Source organism: Salmo trutta, chromosome 4, assembly GCF_901001165.1.
Source record: "Salmo trutta chromosome 4, fSalTru1.1, whole genome shotgun sequence".
NCBI lineage: Eukaryota > Metazoa > Chordata > Actinopteri > Salmoniformes > Salmonidae > Salmo > Salmo trutta.
In genome coordinates, this window is record NC_042960.1 from 40693922 (window position 1) to 40720144 (window position 26223).

The following is a 26223-nucleotide window of genomic DNA, read 5'->3' on the forward strand; positions in this document are numbered from 1 at the left end:
GAATATTGCAAAATGTGCTTTCACCGAAAAGCTATTTTCAAATCGGACATAGCGAGTGCATAGAGGAGTTCTGTATCTATAATTCTTAAAATAATTGTTATGTTTTTTGTGAACGTTTATCGTGAGTAATTTAGTAAATTCAGCGGAAGTTTGCGGGGGGTATGCTAGTTCTGAACGTCACATGCTAATGTAAAAAGCTGGTTTTTGATATAAATATGAACTTGATTGAACAAAACATGCATGTATTGTATAACATAATGTCCTAGGCGTGTCATCTGATGAAGATCATCAAAGGTTAGTGCTGCATTTAGCTGTGCTTGGGTTTATGTGACATTATATGCTAGCTTGAAAAATGGGTGTCTGATTATTTCTGGCTGGGTACTCTGCTGACATAATCTAATGTTTTGCTTTCGTTGTAAAGCCTTTTTGAAATCGGACAGTGTGGTTAGATTAATGAGAGTCTTGTTTTTAAAATGGTGTAAAATAGTCATATGTTCGAGAAATTGTAGTAATAGCATTTCTAAGGTATTTGAATAACGCGCCACAGGATTCCACTGGCTGTTACGTAGGTGGGACGATTTCATCCCACCTACCCTAGAGAGGTTAATGACTTTCACTGTGGCTGTATTAACCACATACATGGCTGCGAAGTGAGTGGAATTAGATTCCACTCTCAGAGCCGCCTGTACTATTTCATTCCAGTGAGAATGTTTGTCCACTACCCCCGCAATAGCTATAATGATAACAGGTTTAAATCCTACCATCAAAGCAGACGTTCAAATTCCTGCATTTTGATCGTGTCTATCCCCCATTGTCAGATTAGTACGAAAAGCATCATCCATCCGAACCACATAATTGCGTATTCCTTCTTTTAGACCCTGAGTATAGTTACTAATTTTACTCGCATCCGGTCAAAACAATATATTCACAACTGTAGTTAAGAATCCCTCAATTTCGTAATTTGCTGTTGCTGGGTCACATGCTTCGTACAATATGATCATAATCACCGGCATGGAACCCATAAATTCTACCCTGTAGAAACTGATCAATTCGTCTCCCTCCATTACTGGATAAGGTGCCTCATTCATAATACTACGCATTTCGCTCACTCTCAGTGGCTGATGGTGATGCTGAATTTGTATCCATACTTGAGGATACGCGTCATCGGGAATAGGGTTGTCCTCCCCTGGTACTATTTGTCCCGGATAAATAGTGTTCGTAATGGGCGCACATCTCTATGATTATCTGGATCATGCTGATCCACTATCCAGTCCAGGACTACTATATCCAGACTGGTAATGTGCCTGTCCTCTGCCTCTTGCAACCCATATCACTCTTTTTCCTCTTTAAGAGTGGGGTATAATGGTGGCCAACCAGATGCGACATGTTTCACCTTGTATGAGGCAAACGACAGAGGATTGGCAATTGCATATACTCCTCCATACTTCTAATTCCTGGTTTTGTTTATGACTTTTTTCTAGCGCAATAGGCACTTCCTGCTTCTGTTAATCTAATCTATGCGCACACCCTTCAGATAAGCCAAGTTTTTTATTTGTCGCCTCATTTTTGTCTACTGCCTGTTCCAGTTTACCTCGCAAGTCTTAATTTTCCTCTTTTTCCATCTTTATCCGCTGCTGACCAAATGCTGTGATTAGGGTGCCTGCGTATTGTGGTCTGGACCGTTCTCTGATTTCAGTATTCCACACTATGATTGCATCCATACACTCTTGGCTGGATTTAAACTCTATGGGATAATGTGTACCAATTTTGCCCAATTTGACTACATTTTCCCACCACTTAGTTGGTTCTTCGTGCTGGTGCTGGTCATATGCCTTTTTAGTGCCTCTAATGCTTTGGTAACATTTTCCCCTTCAAACCCTCCCACTCCGGGAGTCTCATGGTCTATAGAAGCCATATCAGTTATTGTTGACTCGGGATCACCTCTGACGGCGTTAAGTAGTAACAGCTTTGGCTATCAATAATTTGGTCACTCCTCCATACACTTTTGGTGCTGGATGACACTGTTGTGTCTGTCAATTTACCACAGACAATTGTGGACAACTAATGTGTAGTATGGGTAGGGGTTTTAGTCCAGTCTCTCGACGTAAATACCACTGTTCCCAACAATCCTCATTACCAAAATTACTCACAGTTGTCCTCCTATTTCCATGTAATCTGTCATGGTTCTCCGCCCCAATAGGGCATAAATCAACCTCTCTCTTTATTGCTACTGCTACTACACATGAATCATGTTCAAACATACACACCCTATGGACTGATGGCACCATGGCTGGGCTTTCACCCCCCTTTTACTGGTCTTGCAGGGAACCAAGCCCACACAGGATTTACCCCCTAGGATTTACCCTCCACAGGGACTACCCTGCTCAGGCTTACCTTTCTGGACTTTCCATATACCATGAATCTGCAACTGGTCGTAATACAATGGGACTACTGAATAAGCTCAGGCTTTCGTAGGCTGAAACTCTCATCGCCCCAAAATGTCAGAATGAGTGGTAACAGGTGTAGGAACTGTGCCTACCTTATTATTTTGTCCGGCTCCTGCTCCACTGATTCTTACATTTTTTATTTAACATTTATTTGACTAGACCAGTCAGTTAAGAACAAGTTTTATTTACAATAACGGCCTACCCCCCAAGGTCAAACCCTCCCCTAACCCAGACGACGCTGGGCCAATTGTGTGCGCCCTATGGGACTCCCGATCACGGCCGGTTTGACATAGCCTGGGAACAAACCAGGGTCTGTAGTGATGCCTCCAGCACTGCAATGCAGTGCCTTAGACCGCTGTCCCACTCAGGAGCCGCTGCACCACTCGGGAGTATTCAGACTCTTCAGTTCGACTGTAAATCATGGTGAATCATGTCGACAACGCCAACTGTTAGTTTCTGACAGAGTAAAAAACTCGGATGAGTGGATGGCTAGGAAAAGCTCAAACCACGTTTATTCCCCCACTGGGTCAAACAGTTGAAAAAGAGAAAGTCATGTTTACACAAGCACATATATTTATACCCTCCTACTAGGTGGAGTCACCTCCTTGCGCATTTAGATAGCCAACACATCTCTGTTGCTAGTCAGGAACTTAATTGGTTCCTCTTACTGACATAGTCATGGCCCTGCCTCCTACTAGAACCTTTGTGGGCATGCAAGTATATGTGTGTGGCAGGACAGTTCCTCCTCACTTCATCTTACTTGACCTTGGGCTGAATTTCCCACCCCTCCCTAATCCACGGCTGTCCTACCTTAATTAAGAGTGGTTGAAACCAGACTGTTGCCTTTTCCCACCCTCCATAGGATCCATGAGATTTAACAATAACATGTTCGACAGATTGTAAACTTCCTGCGTCCCCCATTGTCTCACTCAGTAACTTCCCATACACCTAGTTCTAATCCACCCTCCACTGACCCCAAAATATACATTCATTATACATATAAAGTAATCAATAAGTTCTAATATGGTAACATGAATAAGTGTATTTCAAGCTAGAATCCAACAACGATCAATGTAATGGAGTGGTGTGACTTGGTGGTTTGCGCTCAGGATGACACACTTCACCAACACATCGACAGGGATGCCAGTGTCATCAACAAACTCAAACTTAACACTGATTTATTTTTCTTCTACACATACCTGCGCATGTATTTGCAGTCAATCAAGAAGTCAACATTTGCATTACAGAAATTAACATGAGAATATGTAACTTTTAAATTAAATGTGTTTTTTAAATCAGTTTTTGGCACAATTACATTTATATATACGAAACAGATGGGTTAGGGCAGTGTGCAGTGTGATGGCGATTGCATCGTCTGTGGACCTATTGGGGTGGTAAGCAAATTGAAGTGGGTCTAGTGTGACAGGTAAGGTGGAGGTGATATGATCCTTGACTAGTCTCTCAAAGCGCTTCATGATGACAGAAGTGAGTGCTACAGGGCGATAGTCATTTAGCTCAGTTACCTTTCCATTCTTGGGTACAGGAACAATGGTGGCCATCTTGAAGCATGGGGGGAAAGCAACCTGGGATCGGGAGAGATTGAATATGTCCGTAAACACACCAGCCAGCTGGTCTGCGCATGCTCTGAGGATGCGGCTAGGGATGCCGTCTGGGCTGGCAGCCTTGCGAGGGTTAACACGTTTAAATGTCTTACTAACATCGGCCATGGAGAAGGAGACCCCACAGTCATTGGTCGAGGGCCAAGTCGATGGCACTGTTATCCTCAAAGCAGGCAAAAAATTAATCTGGTTTCGCTATGTCATGGTCGCCATAGAATGAATAGAGCTCTAACTGCATGTTTTAGTCCTGACAGACTGATATGGATTGCTTCAGCTTTCCTTGAGTGGCGCAGTATGAATCGTAATGGGTTGGTTTGGAAAAGCCGATTCCTGGAGGCAAATTCAAAAATGTGTTTGCGGGTGACACCCACTTTCCCAGGTAACAACGTCTTTCTCCCTACTTATTGCACTAAAAGCAAACCCATGTTTTTTAAGTCATATTGCTAACCCCTCAACATAAATGTAATAATTTGTCCTCTCGTGGACGTGCTTTCAGACAGTTGTGCTTGACAGTTGTCCTATGACCCCTGGCAATAACTCCAAGAGTGTTGTAAAAGTCCTGTGTAGCTGTAACGGTTGTCGTCGGATAAAGCGGACCAAGACGCAGGGGGGAAATGTGCACTCATCTTCTTTACTATTAGGACAAAGAAGGAAAAAACAAAATAAACACGTACACCAAAAAGACACAACGACGAATAGGAGTCTGGTAAGGCACAAGGCTATACACAGAACAATCTCCCACAAAACACAAACAAAACACATACCTATATATAGGACTCTCAATCAGAGGCAACTAAAAACACCTGCCTCCAATTGAGTGTCCAACACCCAATTACCTAGACATAGAAATACTATACTAGAGAGAACATAGAAATACAAAAAACATAGAACATAACCCAAAACCCGGAAATAATAAATCAAACACCCTTCTAAGCAAACCACCACCCCGAACCACATAAAACAAATACCCTCTGCCACGTCCTGACCAAACTACAATACAAATAAACCCTATTACTGGTCAGGACGTGACAGTACCCCCCCCCCAAAAGGTGCAGACCCCAGATGCACCTCACATAAATAAACAAATACCCCCCAACACAAAAAAAATCCCCCTAAACTAAAGGGAGGGAAGGGAGGGTGGCTGCCGTCACCGACGGCACTCGTGCAACACCCCCCCTCCCCAACCCACCTATACTGGAGGTGGCTCAGGTTCCGGTCTACTACCCCCACCCAACCTGTCCACCCCTGCAGAATACTCAGGGCTGCAGAGCGTCTCTGGGGGCTCCGGACTGTAGGCCGACTCTAGCTCCAGACTGTAGGCAGACTCACTCGGTTCCGGACCGCAGGCAGACTCACTCGGTTCCGGACCGCAGGCAGACTCACTCGGTTCCGGACCGCAGGCAGACTCTCTCGGTTCCGGACCGCAGGCAGACTCACTTGGTTCCGGACTGTAGGCCGTCTTGCTCGGTTCCGGACTGTAGACCCATTCACTCCTCTCCGAACTGTGGGCCGGCTCACTCGGCTCTGAACAGTGGGCCGTCTCCCTTGGTTCCGAACTGTAGGCCGTCTCACTCGGTTCCGGGCTAGACACTCTTACCGGATACTCTGGACGGGGTACTGTTGTCGGATACTCTGGATGGGGCACTGTTGCTGAATATTCTGGATGGGGCACTGTCGTCGGACACTCTGGACGGGGTACTGTTTCCGGACACTCTGGATGAAGCACTGTCATCGGAAGCTCGAGACTGGACTGACGCACTGGAAGCCTGATGCGTGGTACTGGTACTGGAAGTGCCAGTTTAGGGACACGCACTTCAGGGCTAGTGCAGGGAGAAGGAACGGGCTGAGTTGGACTGGGCTGACGCACTGGAAGCATTGGGCCGTGGAGGCGCACTGGCGGTCTCGATCGCACCTCCTGCACAACCCGTCCTGGCTGGATGGAACCAGTACCCTAACCCTAACCCAGCGGATTGCTGGTACAGGGCGAACAGGGCTGTGCAGGGGCCTGATGGTTTCCGTGCGTAGAGCGGGGGTAGGGTAGCCTGGACCTAGGAGGCGCACCGGTGACCAGATGCGCTGCGCAGGCATCCTCCTACCAGGCTGGATGCCCACTCTAGCACGGCACTTGCGAGGGGCTGGGATCACTCGCACTGGACTGTGCGTGCGTATGGGCGAGATCGTGCGCACTTCCGCATACTTTGGCGCCCTCCACTCCATATGTTTCCCATAAAAAGCACGGGAGGCTGGCTTAGGTCTACTGCCTGGCCCAGCCAAACTACCCGTGTGCCCCCCCCAAAAAAATTATTGGGGGTGCCTCTCCTGCTTTATCGGCGTATATGGCTTCATACCTGCGCCGCTCTGCCTCGGCTGCTTCAATCTCGTCCGGTGGGAGACAGTAATCCCCAGCCTGATGCCATGGTCCAGCCCCGTCCAAAATTTCCTCCCATGTCCAATTCCGCTGATAGTCCATATAATTGTTCCGTTGCTCCTTACCCCGCTGCTTGGTCCTTGGTTGGTGGGAGATTCTGTAACGGTTGTCGTCGGATAAAGCGGACCAAGACGCAGCGGGGAAATGTGCACCCATCTTCTTTACTACTAGGACAAAGAAGGAAAAAACAAAATTAACACGTACACTAAAAAGACACAACGACGAATAACAGTCTGGGAAGGCACAAGGCTATACACAGAACAATCTCCCACAAAACACAAACAAAACACATACCTATATATAGGACTCTCAATCAGAGGCAACTAAAAACACCTGCCTCCAATTGAGAGTCCAACACCCAATTACCTAGACATAGAAATACTAAACTAGAGAGAACATAGAACATAACCCAAAAACCGGAAATAATAAATCAAACACCCTTCTAAGCAAACCACCACCCCGAACCACATAAAACAAATACCCTCTGCCACGTCCTGACCAAACTACAATACAAATAATCCCTATTACTGGTCAGGACGTGACAGTAGCTCAGTTGGTACAGCATGTCGCTTGCAACGCCAGGGTGTAAATGACTAAAATGTAAATATGAAAGCTGATCTCTGTAATGCACATGCATATGATCAGCCCAGCCACAGCACAGTTGTTAAAATTTTAAATTAAGGCTTCATTAATTGAAACTGGAGGGCACGCTATTCAAATTAATAATCAGAAAAATTATGGATATTAAACATGTAGGTACATACAAGTGTCTTATATCGGTTGAAATCTTACATTCGTATTAACCTGTTAGGGCTAGGAGGCAGTATTTACACGGCGGATAAAAAACGTACCCGATTTAATCTGGTTACTACTCCTGCCCAGTAACTAGAATATGCATATAATTATTGGCTTTGGATAGAAAACACCCTAAAGTTTCTAAAACTGTTTGAATGGTGTCTGTGAGTATAACAGAACTCCTATGGCAGGCAAAAACCTGAGAAGATTTCATGCAGGAAGTGGCCTGTCTGACAAGGTGTTGTTGTTCTTGCTTCTGTTTATTGAAGAGTCAGGATCTTAGCTGTAACGTGACACTTCCTACAGCTCCAATAGGCTCTCAGAGCCCGGGAAAAACCTGAACGATGACGAGGCAGCCTCTGGCTGAAACACATAATAGCCTTTGCCAAGTGGCCGATCAGAGGACAAAGGGCTTAGGCGCATGCCCGATTCGACCCGTGCTGTATTTTCTTTCGGCAGTTTACCTAATTGCAGATTCCCGGTCGGAATATTATCGCTATTTTACGAGAAAAATGGCATAAAAATTGATTTTAAACAGCGGTTGACATGCTTCGAAGTACGGTAATGAAATATTTAGAAATCTTTTGTCACGAAATGCGCCGTGCGCATGACCGTGATTTACCATTGGGATAGTGTCTAGAACGCACGAACAAAACGTCGCTGTTGGAACATAACTATGGATTATTTTGGACCAAACCTACATTTGTTATTGAAGTAGAAGTCCTGGGAGCGCATTCTGACGAAGAACAGGAAAGGTAATCAAACTTTTCTAATAGTAAATCTGACTTTGGTGAAGGCTAAACTTGGTGGGTGTCTTAATAGCTAGCCCTGTGATGCCGGGCTATCTACTTAGAATATTGCAAAATGTGCTTTCACCGAAAAGCTATTTTAAAATCGGACATATCGAGTGCATAGAGGAGTAATGTATCTATAATTCTTAAAATAATTGTTATGCTTTTTGTGAACGTTTATCGTGAGTAATTTAGTAAATTGTTAGTAAATTCGCCGGAAGTTTGCGGGGGGTATGCTAGTTCTGAATGTCACATGCTAATGTAAAAAGCTAGTTTTTGATATAAATATGAACTTGATAGAACAAAACATGCATGTATTGTATAACATAATGTCCTAGGTTTGTCATCTGATGAAGATCATCAAAGGTTAGTGCTGCATTTAGCTGTGATTTGGGTTTTTGTGACATTATATGCTAGCTTGAAAAATGTGTGTCTGATTATTTCTGGCAGGGTACTCTGCTGACATAATCTAATGTTTTGCTTTCGTTGTAAAGCCTTTTTGAAATCGGACAGTGTGGTTAGATTAACGAGAGTCTTGTCTTTAAATAGCTGTAAAATAGTCATATGTTTGAGAAATTGAAGTAATAGCATTTCAAAGGTATTTGAAAATCGCGCCACAGGATTCAACTGGCTGTTACGTAGGTGGGACGAATTCGTCCCGCCGGTCCTAGAGAAGTTAATCTAACTGCACTGCTGGCTGCACTGCTGACGTTCAGACGAGGCTCTGTCGGTTCCATCTCCCAGCACCACCACTATGGAGCTGGGAGCTGCTGCGCTCAGGGAGGCCAGAAGAGGGGCCTTTACGTGCACCATCTGTGGCCGCAGAGGGCACACTGCCGGTCGGTGTCGGGTTGCTTCCTCTGGGGGTCGAGGCAGCAGGCAGGGCACCCTGGCGTCACCCCAGGTGAGCCTGCACCATTCTGATCCAGGGCCCTCTGTTGCCCACCTCTTTTTGCAAGTTAACTTTCCTGAGTTTTCCCCGCATTCCCAGCATAAGGTGAGCGTCGATTCAGGCTCAGCTTGGAATTTCAAAGATCATTTGCCCATAGTTTAGGGATCCCCTTTGTTCCAGTGGCTAAGCCCTTCCCAGTTCATGCCTTAGACAGTCAACCAATAGGGTTAGGGTTAATTAGGGAGGCCACCGCTCTCCTGGGCATGGTCAGGGGTACATTCGGTCCTCCACTTCACCTGCCTCCTCGAGTTTCTTTTTTGTGAAGAAGGAGGGTGGTCTGCGCCCATGTATTGACTATCGAGCCCTTAACCAGATCACTGTGAAGTACAGTTACCTGCTACCTCTCATAGCCACAGTGATTGAGTCAATGCACGGGGCGCGCTAAACTAGATATCAGGAGCACTTACAACCTGGTGTGTATCCGGCAGGGAGACGAGTGGAAGACAGCATTCTTCCCACAGTGTCAGCGCGCGGCTGTCAAGGGGGGGTACTGTCACAACTTCCGCCGAAGTCGGTCCCTCTCCTTGTTTGGGCAGCGTTCGGCGGTCAACGTCACCATTCTTCTAGCCATTGCCCAGTACGTACGTCACTGGGGCCGAGCTTTGCTGCCATCCAGGACCTCTTTATCAGGCGGTGTGAAAAGAAGGCCGGGAAAATCGTCAAAGACTTCAACCACCCAAGCCATTTACTATTTTCTCTGCTGCCTCACGGCAAGAGGTACCGGTGCATCAAGTCTGACACCAACAGGCTCTTGAACAGCTTCTTTCCCCAGCAATATGACTGATAAATAGCTAACAAAATAGCTACACAAACTATCTAAGTTAACCTTGTATTTTTACTGACATTTTATTTACATTTTTGCACTGTCTCTATGCACACTCACAGGACCCCACACACATGCACACTGTCACTCCAACACACACCCAAACACTCACTCCATAATTTGCTCACTCACACAAAATATCCACATACATTTATGCTGACTGTACACACCTGCACAACCACTCACATACAAGCTGCTGCTACTCTGTTTCTTATATCCTGTTGCCTAGTCCCCTTACCCCTATGCATATCTACCTCCATCACTCCAGTATCCCTGCACATGTGATTATGGTATTGCAACTGACTTATTAAAAGAGTTCCTGTATATAGTATGCATCCTTCGTTACTTACCTTATTGCGTATTTCATAATTTAATTATTCTTATTTCTTGTGTGTTTTTTTTCTAGTAATACATTGTTATTGATTATTGCATTGTTGGGTTTTTCACTGTACTTGTGCATGTGACATTTGTAAAACGTATGAATTCCTGCCATTTTGCTCTCATTTTGCTCTCGTCTGTCTGTCGACAGTCCACAGTAATTAAGAATATGTTAATCAGGAAGTAAAAATATGGAACAGTTGACCAAAAAATAGAAGTCACCTGATGTTAGAGATACTGTGGGATGATCAAATACGATTCAATACACTTAACTAAATATTGAGGGACCTCAATATGAACTATATTGAGGGAACTATTTAATTATTAGGATATTAACACCCACATGGAATCTACAAATGAGAAAGCCTTTGTGTCACGACTTCTACCGAAGGTGGCTCCTCTCCTTGTTCGGGCGGCGCTCGGCGTCGCCGGTGTACTAGCTGCCACCGATCCCTTTTTCCCTTTTCGTTTGGTTTTGTCTGTCCTGTGTTTAACATATTTGCACTCTTTACTACTGTGAACGAAAAAGCTCCATTACTTTGTCTATATAATTATCAAGATGACTTCCACTCTCACATTTATCCACTTTTATTTCAAGGACAGCCTTTGAATGTTTTGAAATCTATATCAATTAGTGCAGATAAATACACTAATGGGAAGCCCCCCATGATGTTTTCCCACGGAAGTCCCCAGGGTCCCCAACAGACTTGAGACTGTCAATTGTCACGACTCCCGCCGAAGTCGACCCCTCCCCTTGTTCGGGCGGCGTTCGGCGGTCGACGTCACCGGCTTACTAGTTGCCACCGATCGATGTTTCCTGTTGTGTGTGAACGGAGGTGTTTTCTCCGCGATATGTATTGTCCTCGGAGAAGATTTATTGATTATTTAAGTAAACACGATTGTTTACATTGATCCCTGTGTCCTGTGCCTGACTCCTCTACTTCTCCTAAAGATATTCATGACAGAATTACCGACCAGCAATGGAGTCAGCAGGAGCAGCCAGTTCGCCTATTCAGATAGAGGTGCGCGTTCAGCAGCAGGCGAGTATGATCCAGGATCTTATGACTGCCATGGATTGCGTGCTACGGACCATGGAGAGAGTGGAGAAGAAAGGATGTCCCGTTCATCCAGCCACACCACCGCCCGGCACACCTCTGGATCCTATCCAACCGCCGTCTGGATCCGGTGGGATTCGGCTCTCGCTCCCAGGAGAGTATGACGGAGCAGCTGCCGGGTGTCGGGTTCCTACTCCAGCTGGAGCTCTACCTGGCGGCTGTCCAGCCGCCGCCCTCGGGACGCGAGAGAGTGAGCGCCCTCATCTCCTGTTTGACTGTTAAAGCCCTAGAGTGGGCCAACGCCATCAGGGAGGTGGACGACCCGACTCGGAATAACTACGAGGACTTCTCCCGCCGCTTTCGGGCAGTATTTGATCATCCACCAGATGGAAAAGCGGCGGGAGAGCGCTTGTTCCATTTAAAGCAGGAGATGAGGAGCGCTCGGGAGTTTGCCCTGGATTTTAGAACTCTGGCGGCTGGTGCAGGATGGAATGAGCGGGCCCTGATCGATCACTACAGGTGTGATTTGCGAGAGGACGTTCGTAGGGAGCTAGCCTGCAGGGACACCACCCTCCACTTGGACCAGCTGGTGGACTTATCTATCCAGCTGGATAACCTGCTGGCCTCCCGCGGACGTCCAGATCTTGGTCCGTTGGTTCCATCCTCCAGTCCCTTAGACCCAACACCGATGGAGTTGGGCGGGGCTGGTACTAGGGAGACTGGAGGGGAAACCGTTCCATGCACCAGAGGTGACCGCAGAGGACACACTGCTGGTCGGTGCTGGGGTGGTTTTCCAGGTAATTGAGGTGGTAGGCGGAACACTGGTGGTTCATCTCAGGTGAGTAGGCACACGACTCACCCAGACCCCCCTGTTGCTCACATGTGGTTATCTATAAGATTTCCGGGGTTTTCCCCGCATTCCCAGCATAAGGCGCTAGTAGATTCAGTCGCAGCTGGGAACTTTATAAATCGGTCTTTGGCCAATAGATGAGGGATTCCTATTGTTCTCGTTGATGTTCCCTTCCCTATACATGCCCTAAATAGTCGTCCTTTGGGCTCTGGGCTAATTAGGGAGGTCACAGTTCCCATTGCTATGGTGACGCAGGAGAGTCATGAAGAGAGTATTAGTCTCTTTCTGATTGACGCTCCTGCGTTTCCCGTTGTGTTGGGGCTTCCCTGGTTGGCTTCTCATGATCCTATTATTTCGTGGCAACAGAGGGATGGTCCTGTCAGTGTTCAGGGAGGTGTTTAGGTGTTTCCTTAGGTGCCACTACGGTGGAAAGTCCAAACCAGGTTTCCACCTTGTACATTCCTCCCGAATATGCCGATTTGGCAATCGCCTTCTGTAAAAGGAAGGCGACTAAATCTCCTGGAGGGTGCTGCACTTCCCAGGAGTCACGTGTATCCTCTGTCACAGGAGGAGACGGCGGCTATGGAAACATATGTCGCTGAATCTCTGGGACAGGGATACATTCGGCCCTCCATTTCACCTGTCTCCTCGAGCTTCTTTTTTGTGAAGAAGAAGGATGGAGGTTTACGCCCGTGCATTGACTATCGAGGTTTGAACCAGATTACTGTGAAATACAGTTACCCGCTACCTCTGATAGCCAGTATGACAGAGTCATTGCTCGGAGCGCGCTTCTTCACAAAATTGGACCTCAGGAGCGCGTACAACCTGGTGCGTATCAGGGGAGGGGATGAGTGGAAGACTGCATTTAGCACTACATCTGGGCACTATGAGTACCTCGTCATGCCGTATGGGTTAATGAATGCTCTATCCGTCTTCCAATCATTTGTGGATGAGATCTTCAGGGACCTGCACGGGCGGGGTGTAGTGGTGTATATAGATGATATTCTCATATACTCCACCACCCGCGCTGAGCATGTGTCCCTTGTGCGTACGATGCTTGGTCGACTGTTGGAGCATGACCTTTACGTCAAGGCGGAGAAATGTCTGTTCTTTCAACAGTCCGTCTCCTTCCTTGGGTACCGTTTGTCCGCGTCAGGGGTAGAGATGGAGACTGACCGCATTTCAGCCGTGTGTAATTGGCCGACTCCAACCACGGTAAAGGAGGTGCAGCGGTTTTTAGGGTTTGCCAACTACTACCGGAGGTTTATCCGGGGCTTCGGCCAGGTGGCGGCTCCCATTACCTCCTTACTGAAGGGGGGACCGGTGCGGTTGCGGTGGTCGGCTGAGGCGGACAGAGCTTTTGGTAACCTGAAGGCTCTGTTTACCACGGCTCCAGTGCTGGCGCATCCTGATCCCTCCTAAGCATTCATAGTTGAGGTGGATGCATCCGAGGCTGGAATAGGGGCTGTGCTATCTCAGTGCTCGGGTAACCCACCAAAACTCCGCCCCTGTGCTTTCTTTTCGAAGAAGCTCAGCCCGGCGGAGCGAAACTATGATGTGGGGGATAGGGAGTTGTTAGCTGTTGTCAGGGCTCTGAAAGCGTGGAGACATTGGCTTGAGGGGGCTAGACACCCTTTCCTCATTTGGACTGACCACCGAAATCTGGAGTATATTCGGGCAGCGAGGAGAATTAACCCTCGCCAGGCTAGGTGGGCTATGTTTTTCACACGCTTTGTTTTCACTCTTTCCTACAAACCAGGTTCCCAGAACGTCAAGGCAGACGCACTGTCCCGGCTGTATGATACAGAGGAGCGGTCCACAGAGCCCACTCCCATAATTCCAGCCTCATGCCTGGTGGCACCGGTGGTATGGGAGGTGGACGCGGACATCGAACGGGCGTCATGTGCAGAACCCACTCCCTCCCAGTGTCCCGTTGGGCGCGTGTACGTGCCGTTTGATGTTCGCGATCGTTTGATCTGTTGGGCCCACACATCACCCTCCTCTGGTCATCCTGGTATAGGTCGAACGGTGCGCTGCCTTACGGGGAAGTACTGGTGGCCCACGTTAGCCAAGGACGTGAGGGTTTATGTCTCCTCCTGTTCGGTATGCGCACAGTGCAAGGCACCTAGACATCTGCCCAGAGGGAAATTACAACCCCTTCCCGTTCCGCAACGACCGTGGTCACACCTATCGGTGGATTTCATGACGGATCTTCCCCCGTCACGGGGTAACACCATGATCCTGGTTGTTGTGGATCGGTTTTCTAAGTCCTGCCGTCTCCTTCCTTTGCCCGGTCTCCCTACGGCCCTACAGACTGCGGAGGCCCTATTCACCCATGTATTCCGGCACTACGGGGTGCCTGAGGATATAGTCTCTGATCGGGGTCCCCAATTTACGTCTAGAGTCTGGAGGGCGTTTATGGAACGCCTGGGGGTCTCGGTCAGTCTTACCTCAGGGTTCCACCCTGAGAGTAACGGGCAGGTGGAAAGAGTCAATCAAGAGGTGGGTAGGTTTCTGCGGTCCTATTGCCAGGACCGGCCGGGAGAGTGGGCATCATTTATCCCTTGGGCGGAGATGGCCCAAAATTCCCTACGACACTCTTCCACTAACCTTACCCCGTTTCAGTGTGTGCTAGGGTATCAGCCGGTCCTGGCACCATGGCATCAGAGCCAGATCGAGGCTCCTGTGGTGGATGAATGGTTTCGGCACTCGGAGGAGACATGGAACGCTGCCCATGTACGTCTTCAACGAGCCATCAGGCACCAAAAGGCGAGTGCCGACAGCCACCGCAGTGAGGCCCCGGTTTATGCACCGGCGGATCGGGTCTGGCTCTCGACCCGAAACCTGCCACTTCACCTGCCCTGCCGGAAGCTGGGTCCGCGGTTTGTGGGGCCATTTAAAGTCCTGAGGAGATTGAACGAGGTTTGTTATAGGTTACAACTTCCCCCTGATTATCATATTAACCCCTCGTTCCATGTGTCTCTCCTCAGGCCGGTGGTGACTGGTCCGCTCCAGCAGTTGGAGGTACGGGAGGTTCCTCCGCCCCCTCTGGACATCGAGGGGGCCCCGGCATATACCGTACGAGCCATTATGGACTCCAGACATCGGGTGAGGGGCCTTCAGTACCTCGTGGAGTGGGAGGGGTATGGCCCGGAGGAGCGAAGCTGGGTACCGGCGGAAGACATCCTGGATCTGTCATTAATCCAGGATTTTCACCGCTTCCGTCCGGATCGCCCTGCTCCCCGTCCTCCGGGTCGTCCCCGAGGCTGGTGTCGGCGCGCTGCTGGAGCCGCGCGTCGGGGGGGAGTACTGTCACGACTCCCGCCGAAGTCGACCCCTCCCCTTGTTCGGGCGGCGTTCGGCGGTCGACGTCACCGGCTTACTAGTTACTAGTTGCCACCGATCGATGTTTCCTGTTGTGTGTGAACGGAGGTGTTTTCTCCGCGATATGTATTGTCCTCGGAGAAGATTTATTGATTATTTAAGTAAACACGATTGTTTACATTGACCCCTGTGTCCTGCGCCTGACTCCTCTACTTCTCCTAAAGATATTCATGACAGTCAATAACTGAGATGGACAGTTCATTCATAAAAACGAATTGAAATACCTTACAACTTACCTTTGATTGTGTAAACTTTTACCTGCAATGAAACTCTCATTCTCTGGCCCACGCACAAACAATATCAGGCGTACCACTGTTATGTTTTCCACACCATGGTATGCTCGTAATCTACAAAAATAAACAAGATTTCAAAATTATTTCATGATTATCTGCACCGTGTCCAAACTGACAGCTTGTGTTTTCTTTTCCGTTTTAAATTACATTTTGCGTCTATAACGTTTCTTCTTAATGCTCATGTCAAAGATGTCGTAAGAATTGGACCAAGGTGCAGCGGGAACGTGTATGCACATCTTCTTTATTATATAAAAAGAAGGAAAAAACAAACAAAACACGTATACAAACGCAACCAATGACACTAACAGATCTGTCAGGCAAACATACACTAAACAGGCTACAACTACCCACAAATCCCAATACAAAAGCAGCTTCCTCCAATTGAAGGTCCATCAAAACCCTAAACATAGAACTAAAAGGACTAGACTAGAACATAGAAATAACTAACATAGAACATAAACCAACAAACCCCGGAACACATAAACCAAACACCCCTCTACCTAAATACATAGCCCGAACCACATAAAACAAACACCCCCTGCCACGTCCTGACCAAACTACAATAACAAATAACCCCTTTACTGGTCAGGATGTGACAGCCCAATTCCACAATGGTAGAAAAAGCAAAACTTTCCACCCCACCAAAAAAGCACATACAATCATACCTGAATGAAAACCCATATTGGTAAACAGACTCGTTGAAAAAGGCAAGAACAGCTCAAATATGCAAAGAGAAATGACAGTTCATCATTAGATCAGTCAATACGGAAAATGCCAAGAATTTTTAAAGTTTCTTCATGTGCAGTCACAAAAACCATCAAGCATAATGATGAAACTGGCTCTCATTTAGACCGCCACAGGAAAGGAAGACCCAGAGTTACCTCAGGTGCATAGGATAAGTACATTAGAGTTAACTGGACCTCAAATTGCAGCCCAAACAAATGCTTCACAGAGTTCAAGTAACAGAACATCAACTGTTCAGAGGCGACTGCTTGAATCAGGCCTTCATGGTCGAATTGCTGCAAAGAAACCACTACTAAAAGACACCAATAAGAAGAAGAGACTTGCTTGGGCCAATAAACATGAGCAATGGACATTAGACTGGTGGAAATCTGTCCTTTGGTCCACATTTGAGATTTTTGGTTCCAACCGCCTTGTCTTTGTGAGACGCAGAGTAGGTGCATGTCTGGTTCTCACCATTAAGCATGGAGGAGGAGGTGTGATGGTGTGGGGATGCTTTGCTGGTGACACTGTCAGTGATTTATTTAGAATTCAAGGCACACTTCACCAGCATGTTTTTCAGCAGGACAATGACCCCACACACCTATAGGATGTGTAAGGGCTATTTGGCCAATAAGGAGAGTGATGGGATGCTGCATCAGATGACCTGACCTCCACAATCACCTGACCTCCTCCCAATTGAGATGTTTTGGGATGAGTTGGATCGTAGAGTGAAGGAAAAGCAGTCAACAAGTACTCACCATATGTGGGAACTCCTTCAAAAAGTATTCCAGGTGAAGCTGGTTGAGAGAATACCAAGAGTGTGCAAAGCTGTAATTAAGGCAAAGAAAGGGTGGCTACTTTAAAGAATCTCAAATATAGGTCCGGAAAAAAGTTTAACACTTTTTTTGGTTACTACATGATTCCATGTGTTATTTCATAGTTTTGATGTCTTCATTATTATTCTACAATGTAGAAAATAGTAAAAATAAAGAAAAACCATTGAATGAGTAGGTGTGTCCAATCTTTTGACTGGAACTGTATGTCATTTCAACTAGGAAAACATTTAGCACACGGGCATTCTTGTATGCTCCACAATGTTTTCAATGGGCCTTACTCGAAATGATCCATTGAAAACATGTCAGTCTGCTGGAAATAATTTTTTCAACACTGAGTAATTTTCTCTATGCAGCTGGAACACCACACAGCGTGCTAACAACCCTCTTTCTGAATGAAACATTTAACAACAGCTTTTATAGTGTAGTCTCTCTGACATCATAACATGTGCCATGATAACAATTGTCTCCTGCAGTTCCATTGGAGAGTGCGTCCTTCGTTATGCGAATCTATTTAACGGGTGAAGAGCACTCATCTGCAAGGCTAAAGTGGATCATTGCCTCATTGCTGCAGAAGGCCAGAGCAGAGGGGTGCAGAGAATATTGCAAATCATACTGATACAATCACTCTATAACTGGAAGTAGCAGTCAAATTCTGAAGGTATGACTGCCATTTTAAGAATTTGCACTTCAATACAAGAAGTTAAACTCTCCAAGTAAGCAGGAATGGGCATGAGCTTTGTTTGAATTGCTACCATTCTAACAAGGGAACTCCATAATGGAGATACAGTATGTAAGAGGAGGCTGGAAACTTCCAGAGCACCCGATGCCTGCTGAACTCAGCTGCAACTCCCTGTGCAGACTGGCTGCATACCCAGAGGACACAGCCTGTTTTCCTATGACACGTCTTAATATTTTAGTATAGCAACAAAGCTATGTTAGTATTGTGCAGTGATGTTGCTACCTGAGACCTGAAGTACTTTGTTCTTGGACCAATATGCCTTGGCTGTAATGGGTCAATGATTTTTCTCCATCATGAGTACCATGTACTGTACATAGGTTTAGGAAACTGAGTTGTTGGACCCAATATTTCAAACATGTTGTAGATTATATTGACACAAGTCAACTCACTGTGGTATCTCTCATATGCAGAGAAAGAGTAGGTTTACGAATGGTTGTATTCCCATAACACGGTACTGAATTCTCCAGTCTTATGGCATACAGTTGAAGTCGGAAGTTTACATACACCTTAGCCAAATACATTTAAACTCAGTTTTTTACAATTCCTGACATTTAATCCTATATTAATCATATTTTAAATAACTGTCACGTCCTGACCAGTAGAGGGTGTAGTTGGGTCATGACGTGGCAGCAGGGAGTGTGTGTTTTTTATTGTTTCATTGATTTTGGCCGTGTGACTTCCAATCAGGCACAGCTGTAGAGGGTTGTGGTTGATTGGGAGTCACACATAAGTTGCCTACGTTTCCTTTGTGTTTCGTGGGTAATTGTTCTTGTCATTGTGGTTGCACCTGACAGGACTGTGTTGGCTGTCAGTTTTGTTGTTTTTTTGTGAATTGCATAGTGTTCGTGTATTAAATAGGATGAACCCTAACTCCGCCGCATTTTGGTCCACTTCTTCCTCAGACAGGCGTTACAGAATTACCCACCAAACCAGGACCAAGCGGCAGAAGAGGAGGAAGCAGCAGGAGTACAGCGTTATGGACAAATGGACTTGGGAACAAATCCTGGACGGAGAGGGACCATGGACTCAGGCTGGGGATTATCGCCTCCCGCAGTGGGAGATTGAAGCGGCGAGAGCGGAGAGGCACTATTACGAGGAGAGAGAGCGCAACGAGCGCGAGAGGCAGCCCCAATAATCTTTGGGGGGGGGGGCACACGGGACAGTCGGTGGAGCTGAGGTCGGAACCAGAGCCAGTCGGGATGACATTGGAGGTGAGCGAGGGATATGAGGCAGAGACTGTGACGGGGTTAATGGGGAAATTAGGAGAGAGAGAGATGAGAGAGCTGCTAGTGTGGTGCATAAAGTACGGCATTCGCCCTAATGAGCATGTCGTGGGAATGATGTCACCTGAGGCAGCTCTCCATACTCGTCCTGAGGTGCGTGCTGGTTGTCTGGTAAAGACTGTGCCTGCACCCAGAAACAGGCCTCCTGCATGTCTTCCCAGCCCTGCACGTCCTGTGCCTACGCCCAGAACCAGGCCTCCTGCATGTCTTCCCATCCTGGTCAAGCCCGTGCCTCCTCCACGGACCAGGACTCCAGTGGGTCTCCCTATCCTGGTCAAGCCCGTGTCTCCAGTGGGTCTCCCTATCCTGGTCAAGCCTGTGTCTCCTCCACGGACCAGTCCTCCAGTGGGTCTCCCTATCCTGGTCAAGCCTGTGTCTCCTTCACGGACCAGTCCTCCAGTGGGTCTCTCCACCCTGGTCTCTCCTGTGCCACCTCCTCAAACCAGGCCTCCAGCGGGTCTTCCCAGACTGGTGAGTCCAGGGCCTGCGCCCAGAGCCAGGCCTCCGTTATGTCTCCCCAGCCTGGTGAATCCTGAGCCGGGTCTGCCAGAGTGGCCCGACTGCCCGGGTCTGCCAGAGTGGCCCGACTGCCCGGGTCTGCCAGAGTGGCCCGACTGCCCGGGTCTGCCAGAGTGGCCCGACTGCCCGGAGCTGCCAGAGTGGCCCGACTGCCCGGAGCTGCCAGAGTGGCCCGACTGCCCGGAGCTGCCAGAGTGGCCCGACTGCACGGAGCTGCCAGAGTGGCCCGACTGCCCGGAGCTGCCAGATTGGCCCGACTGCCTGGAGCTGCCAGAGTGGCCAGACTGCCCGGAGCTGCCAGAGTGGCCAGACTGCCCTCCGGCCCAGCCCGAGGGGCCCTCCTGTCCTCCGGCCCAGCCCGAGTGGCCCTCCTGTCCTCCGGCCCAGCCCAAGTGGCTCTCCTGTCCTCCGGCCCAGCCCGAGTGGCCCTCCTGTCCTCCGACCCAGCCCGAGTGGCCCGCATGTCTTCCGACCCAGCCCGAGTGGTCCGTCTGCCCGGCGCAGCTATCGGCGCCACCTAAGTGGGCGACGCCGAAGGTGGAGTGAGGTCCACGTCCTGCACCTGAGCCACCTCCAGGATAGGTGGGTTGGGGAGGGAGGGTGTAGCACAGTGCCGTCGGTGACGGCAGCCACCCTCCCTTCCCTCCCTTATTGTTTAGGGGTTATTTTTTGTTGGGGTATTGGGGATTTTCTTGTGTGTTTTTTTTAGGTGCGGGGTCTGCACCTTGAGGGGGGTACTGTCACATCCTGACCAGTAGAGGGTGTAGTTGGGACAGGACGTGGCAGAAGGGAGGGTGTGTTTTTTATTGTTTCATTGATTTTGGCCGTGTGACTTCCAATCAGGCACAGCTGTAGAGGGTTGTGGTTGATTGGGAGTCACACATAAGTTGCCTACGTTTCCTTTGTGTTTCGTGGGTAATTGTTCTTGTCATTGTGGTTGCACCTGACAGGACTGTGTTGGCTGTCAGTTTTGTTGTTTTTTGTGTATTAAATAGGACGAACCCTAACTTCGCCGCATTTTGGTCCACTTCTTCCTCAGACAGGCGTTACAATATCTTGTAGAAAGTGCACTTTATGACACTGTCATGAAGCATTATGACCATCCTGTGACTTTAACAGCTGTCGTAGAGAGGGGACCAAAGCGCAGCGTGTTGAGTGCTCATGATGATAATTTTTTATAACTCAAAATACTGAAGCAAACTAACAAAGATATAAAAACGACAGCGCACAGTTCTGTCAGGTACAGAGACGAAACAGAAAATAACTGCCCACAAACACAGGTGAAAAAAAAACTACTTAAGTATGATCTCCAATTAGAGACAACGAGGACCAGCTGCCTCCAATTGGAGATCATTCCCCAAAAAACTACATAGAAATACAAAACATAGAAAAACACAAAACACCCCCTGTCACGCCCTGACCTACTCTACTTGGCCATGGAAACACATTTTATAAAGCTCCCAACGAACAGTGCTTGTGTTGATGTTCCTTCCAGAGGCAGCCTGGAACTCGGTAGCAACCGAGAATACTCAATTCTTACATGCTTCAGCCCTCGGCGGTTCCATTCTATGAGCTTGTGTGGCCTACTACTTTGCTGCTGAGCCGTTGTTGTGCCTATCCCTTTCCACTTCACAACAACAGCACTTACAGTTGACCGGGGCAGCTCTAGCAGGGCATAAATGTGACGAACTGACTTGTTGGAAAGGTGGCATCCTCTGACGGTGCCACGTTCAAAGTCACTGAGCTCTTCAGTACGGCCATTATGTTTGTCTATTGAGATTGCATGGCTGTGTGCTCAATTTTATACACCTGTCAGCAACGGGTGTGGCTGAAATAGCCAAATCCACTCATTTGAAAGGGTGTCTGAATATAGTGTATCTCGCTAGCTACATATAAAATGATTTAAATATGTATGCGAGCGTTATATTTTGATGACTTGCTTTGGTTTCTAGCCATGCATAGTTTGTATTAGCTAGCTAGCTAAAGTTAGCTAGTAGCTTGTTAGCTGATTATAACATTGCTTTGTTTAATTTGAATGTAAAATGTTTCTTCACTAGTTAATCGTAATTAGCTAACTTATGATTAGTTATAATGTTACTTGACAGTTTGTTAATTTTCTGTCTGTGGTCTGAAAACCACGCTGATATTGGCTTGCTACTTCATTTCACACTAGTGTACTGGCACTGAATAGCCATTAAGCCCAGTTCATATAGCTACATAAGATGAGACACAACAAGACAGTTTGTTTGATCTGAACGGTCTAGTTTTAGAACATCTGATGTTTGTCGAATGGATTATTCATTATTAATTTTAAAAAATTGCCAAAATTTGGCAATGAGACAGCACCAATCAAATAACAGCGCGCTCATTTTCTGTTCAGCTAGCTTCCCAATCAGAGAGCTAGCTAGCTACTCAGCTAGATCTTTTGCTGTACATGCAGTTGTTATTCCTTTAAAAGATTTGAGCTTATGCTGTGACCGGTAGATGGTGGCATTTTGTCATTGCACCACACTATCAGAAGGGGGAGTTAGAACGCTGATCTATCGGTAGTCTAAACTGTGGCACAAATTGACTATCTGTTGGTAAATTAATGGAAGTGTTTTCAGTCTGATAGTTTTTAATATATAAATGTTTTGACCAAATTAATCTGCTCATGTTGTGTGTGTTCAATTATTTGTGACATTGTGGTTACAATGAAGAAAGTAAACAAAATAAATCCTATTCATATTGAATAATCAGATGCGTGTTGCAAGCTTTATTTTTTAAACTTCTTTTTACTCATTTATTTTATCTCCAGCGCTCGCATCGATCTCCACCTCATGGCCTCAAGCGGCACCATTTTGTTTCTCCCCGTAGACCACACGCACTTTAAACATTTGGATTATAGGGCATTTAACCTGTCTGGGGTATGTGGGATGATTTCGTCCCACCTACGTAACAGCTACTGAAATTCCAGTGGCGCGATTTTTGAATCGTTAGAAATACTATTACTTCAATTTCTCAAACATATGACTATTTTACAGCTATTTAAAGAAAAGAATCTCGTTAATCTAACCCCACTGTCCGATTTCAAAAAGGCTTTACAACGAAAGCAAAACATTAGATTATGTCAGCAGAGTGCCCAGCCAGAAAAAATCAGACAGCCATTTTTCAAGCTAGCATATCATGTCACATAAACCCAAACCACAGCTAAATGCAGCACTAACCTTTGATGATCTTCATCAGATGACACACCTAGGACATTGTGTTATACAATACATGCATGTCTGTTCAATCAAGTTCATATTTATATCAAAAAACTGCTTTTTGCATTAGCATGTGACGTTCAGAAAACGCATAACCCCCGGCAAACTTCCGTTGAATTTACTAACAGTTTGCTAAATTACTCACGATAAACGTTCACAAAAAGCATAACAATTATTTTAAGAATTATAGATACATTACTCCTCTATGCACTCGATATGTCCGATTTTAAAATAGCTTTTCGGATGAAGCACATTTTGCAATAATCTAAGTACATAGCCCGGCATTACAGGGCTAGCTATTTAGATACCCACCCAGGTCAGCATCCACCAAAATCACATTTCCTATAAGAAAAATGTTCTTACCTTGCTTGTTCTTCATCAGAATACACTGCCAGGACTTCTACTTCAATAACAAATGTTGGTTTGGTCCCAAATAATCCATCGTTATATCCAAACAGCGACGTTTTGTTCGTGAGTTCTAGAATGCTTCTTCCCGGTTTCGCGCATGGCGCATTGGCGTGTCAAAAATGTCTAAATATTCCATTACCGTACTTCGAAGCATGTCAACCGCTGTTTAAAACCAATTTTTATGCCATTTATGTCGTAGAGAAGTGATAATATTCCGACCGGGAGTATGCATTGAGCCTAAACAGCCGAATAAAATTTATCCTCAGAAGCGACTCATGCACGCGCATCATTCAAAGGTCCTCGGAGCAGCCACTTACAAAAGGCGATAATCTGTTTCAACCTGAGGTTCCCTCGTAAACCTTCAGTTATTTCGCGGGCTCTGAGAGCCTATTGGAGCCCTGGGAATTGTCACGTTACAGCTAAGATCCTTACTTTTCAATAAAAAGATGCAAGACGCACGACTCCTTGTCAGACAGGGTACTTCCTGCTTGAAACCTTGTCAGGTTTTTGCCTGCCATAGGAGTTCTGTTATACTCACAGACACCATTCAAACAGTTTTAGAAAATTCAGAGTGTTTTCTATCCAAATCTGAACAATAATATGCATATTCTAGCTTCTGAGTTGGTGTAGGAGGCAGTTAAAAATGGGAACATATTTTTCCAAAATTCTCAATACTGCCCCCTAGCCCAGACAGGTTAAAGCATATTGAAGATAGAAGCCGCCTCTTAATGAGTTCCGAGAGCCGATCTGTTGTCCAATGATTATTATTAAACCTGCATGATAATTATATATAAGCCCCTAAGATATTCTCACAGACCAGATTTTCCCCCCAAAAATGCCCCTTAGATATTAATTTAGAATCCTCCAATCCTCCACATTTTATTAGATCAACAGTACAGCGACATTTTATTGATCTGCAAGTATATCCATTTAGAAGCCGCCTCTTATTGAGTTCAGAGGACATACTCGGTATACATATCCCGAAAGAAAGAAATTATCTCACTCCAATACATTTTTATAGTAAGTTTGCAAAAATAGTTAAGATCATGCTACCATGGAAAGGAAAACACTCTAACTCTCACTCTCACTCTAATTAACTCTTTAGTCACATCACAGTTTACCTATTTGCTACACCTAGTGACCTGTTTAAATGATATGAGCAAAAAAATATAAAAGTTTATTTGGAATAAAATAAGCCAGACAGAATTAAAAGGGACTATTTATATAATGAATATGAATTCGGAGGGCAGAAATTAGAAATTATTTTATCAATTGGAACCTTTATCAAGTGGAAGGGGGAGAAAGTAAGGAACTTTTCTGTCGGCTCTGCATTAAAGACCAAAATTGGTTAAAGAAAATTGTGATAAATAAAAATATATACCAGTTTCATTTAACCTGTTTAGGATAGGGGACAGTATTTTCACGGCCGGATAAAAAACGTACCCGATTTAATCTAGTTATTACTCCTGCCCAGAAACTAGAATATGCATATAATTATTTTATTTGGATAGAAAACACCCTAAAGCTTCTAAAACTGTTTGAATGGTGTCTGTGAGTATAACAGAACTCATATGGCAGGCCAAAACCTGAGAAGATTCCATACAGGATTTGCCCTGTCTGACCATTTCTTGGCCTTCTATAGCCTCTTTATGGAAAACAGAGGATCTCTGCTGTAACGTGACATACTGCCCCCTACCCCCAACAGGTTAATGTAACCACATTGTCTGATTTCAAAAAGGCTTTACGGCGAAAGCATAAAGGTAGATTGTGTTAGGACAGGGACAACACAAGAAAAACCACACAGCCATTTTCCAAGCAGGAGAGGGGTCACAAAAACCAGAAATTCAGCTAAAATTAAGCACTAACCTTTGACGATCTTCATCAGATGACACTCCTAGGACTCAATGTTAGACAATACATGTATGTTTTGTTCGATAAAGTTCATATTTATATCCAAAAACAGCATTTTACATTGGCGCGTGATGTTCAGAAAATGTTTTGCCTCCAATAGTTCCTGTGAATCAGCACAACAATTTACAAAAATACTCATCATAAACGTTGATAAAATATTAAACTGTTATTCAAAGAACTATAGATAACCATCTCCTTTATGCAACCGCTGTGACAGATTTCAAAAAAGCTTCACGGGGAAAGCATACTTTGCAATAATCTGAGTACGGCGCTCAGAAAAATACACCAGGCAATACAGATACCCGCCATTTTGGAGTCATCTAAAATCATAAATAGCATTATAAATATTCACTTATCTTTGATGATCTTCATCAGAAGGCACTTACAGGGATCCCAGGTCCACAATAAATGTTGTTTTGTTCGAAAAAATTATTAATTTATGTCCAAATACCTCCTTGTTGATAGCGCGTTCAGTAAGCTACTCCAAATGTAGGAAGCGCGCCCAAAATTTCACGATGAAAAGTCAAAAAAAGTTATATTTACGTTCGTTGAAACATGTCAAACGTTGTATAGCATCAATCTTAAGGGCCGTTTTAACATAAAACTTCAATAATATTCCAAACAGACGATTCCAATGTCTTGAAAAACGTTATGGAACACAGCTACTTCATCACGTGAATGCGCTCCACAAAACTCATGTCATTTTCTGAGTCACCAAATTCCCGGCCTTCTTGTTCGCTCTCT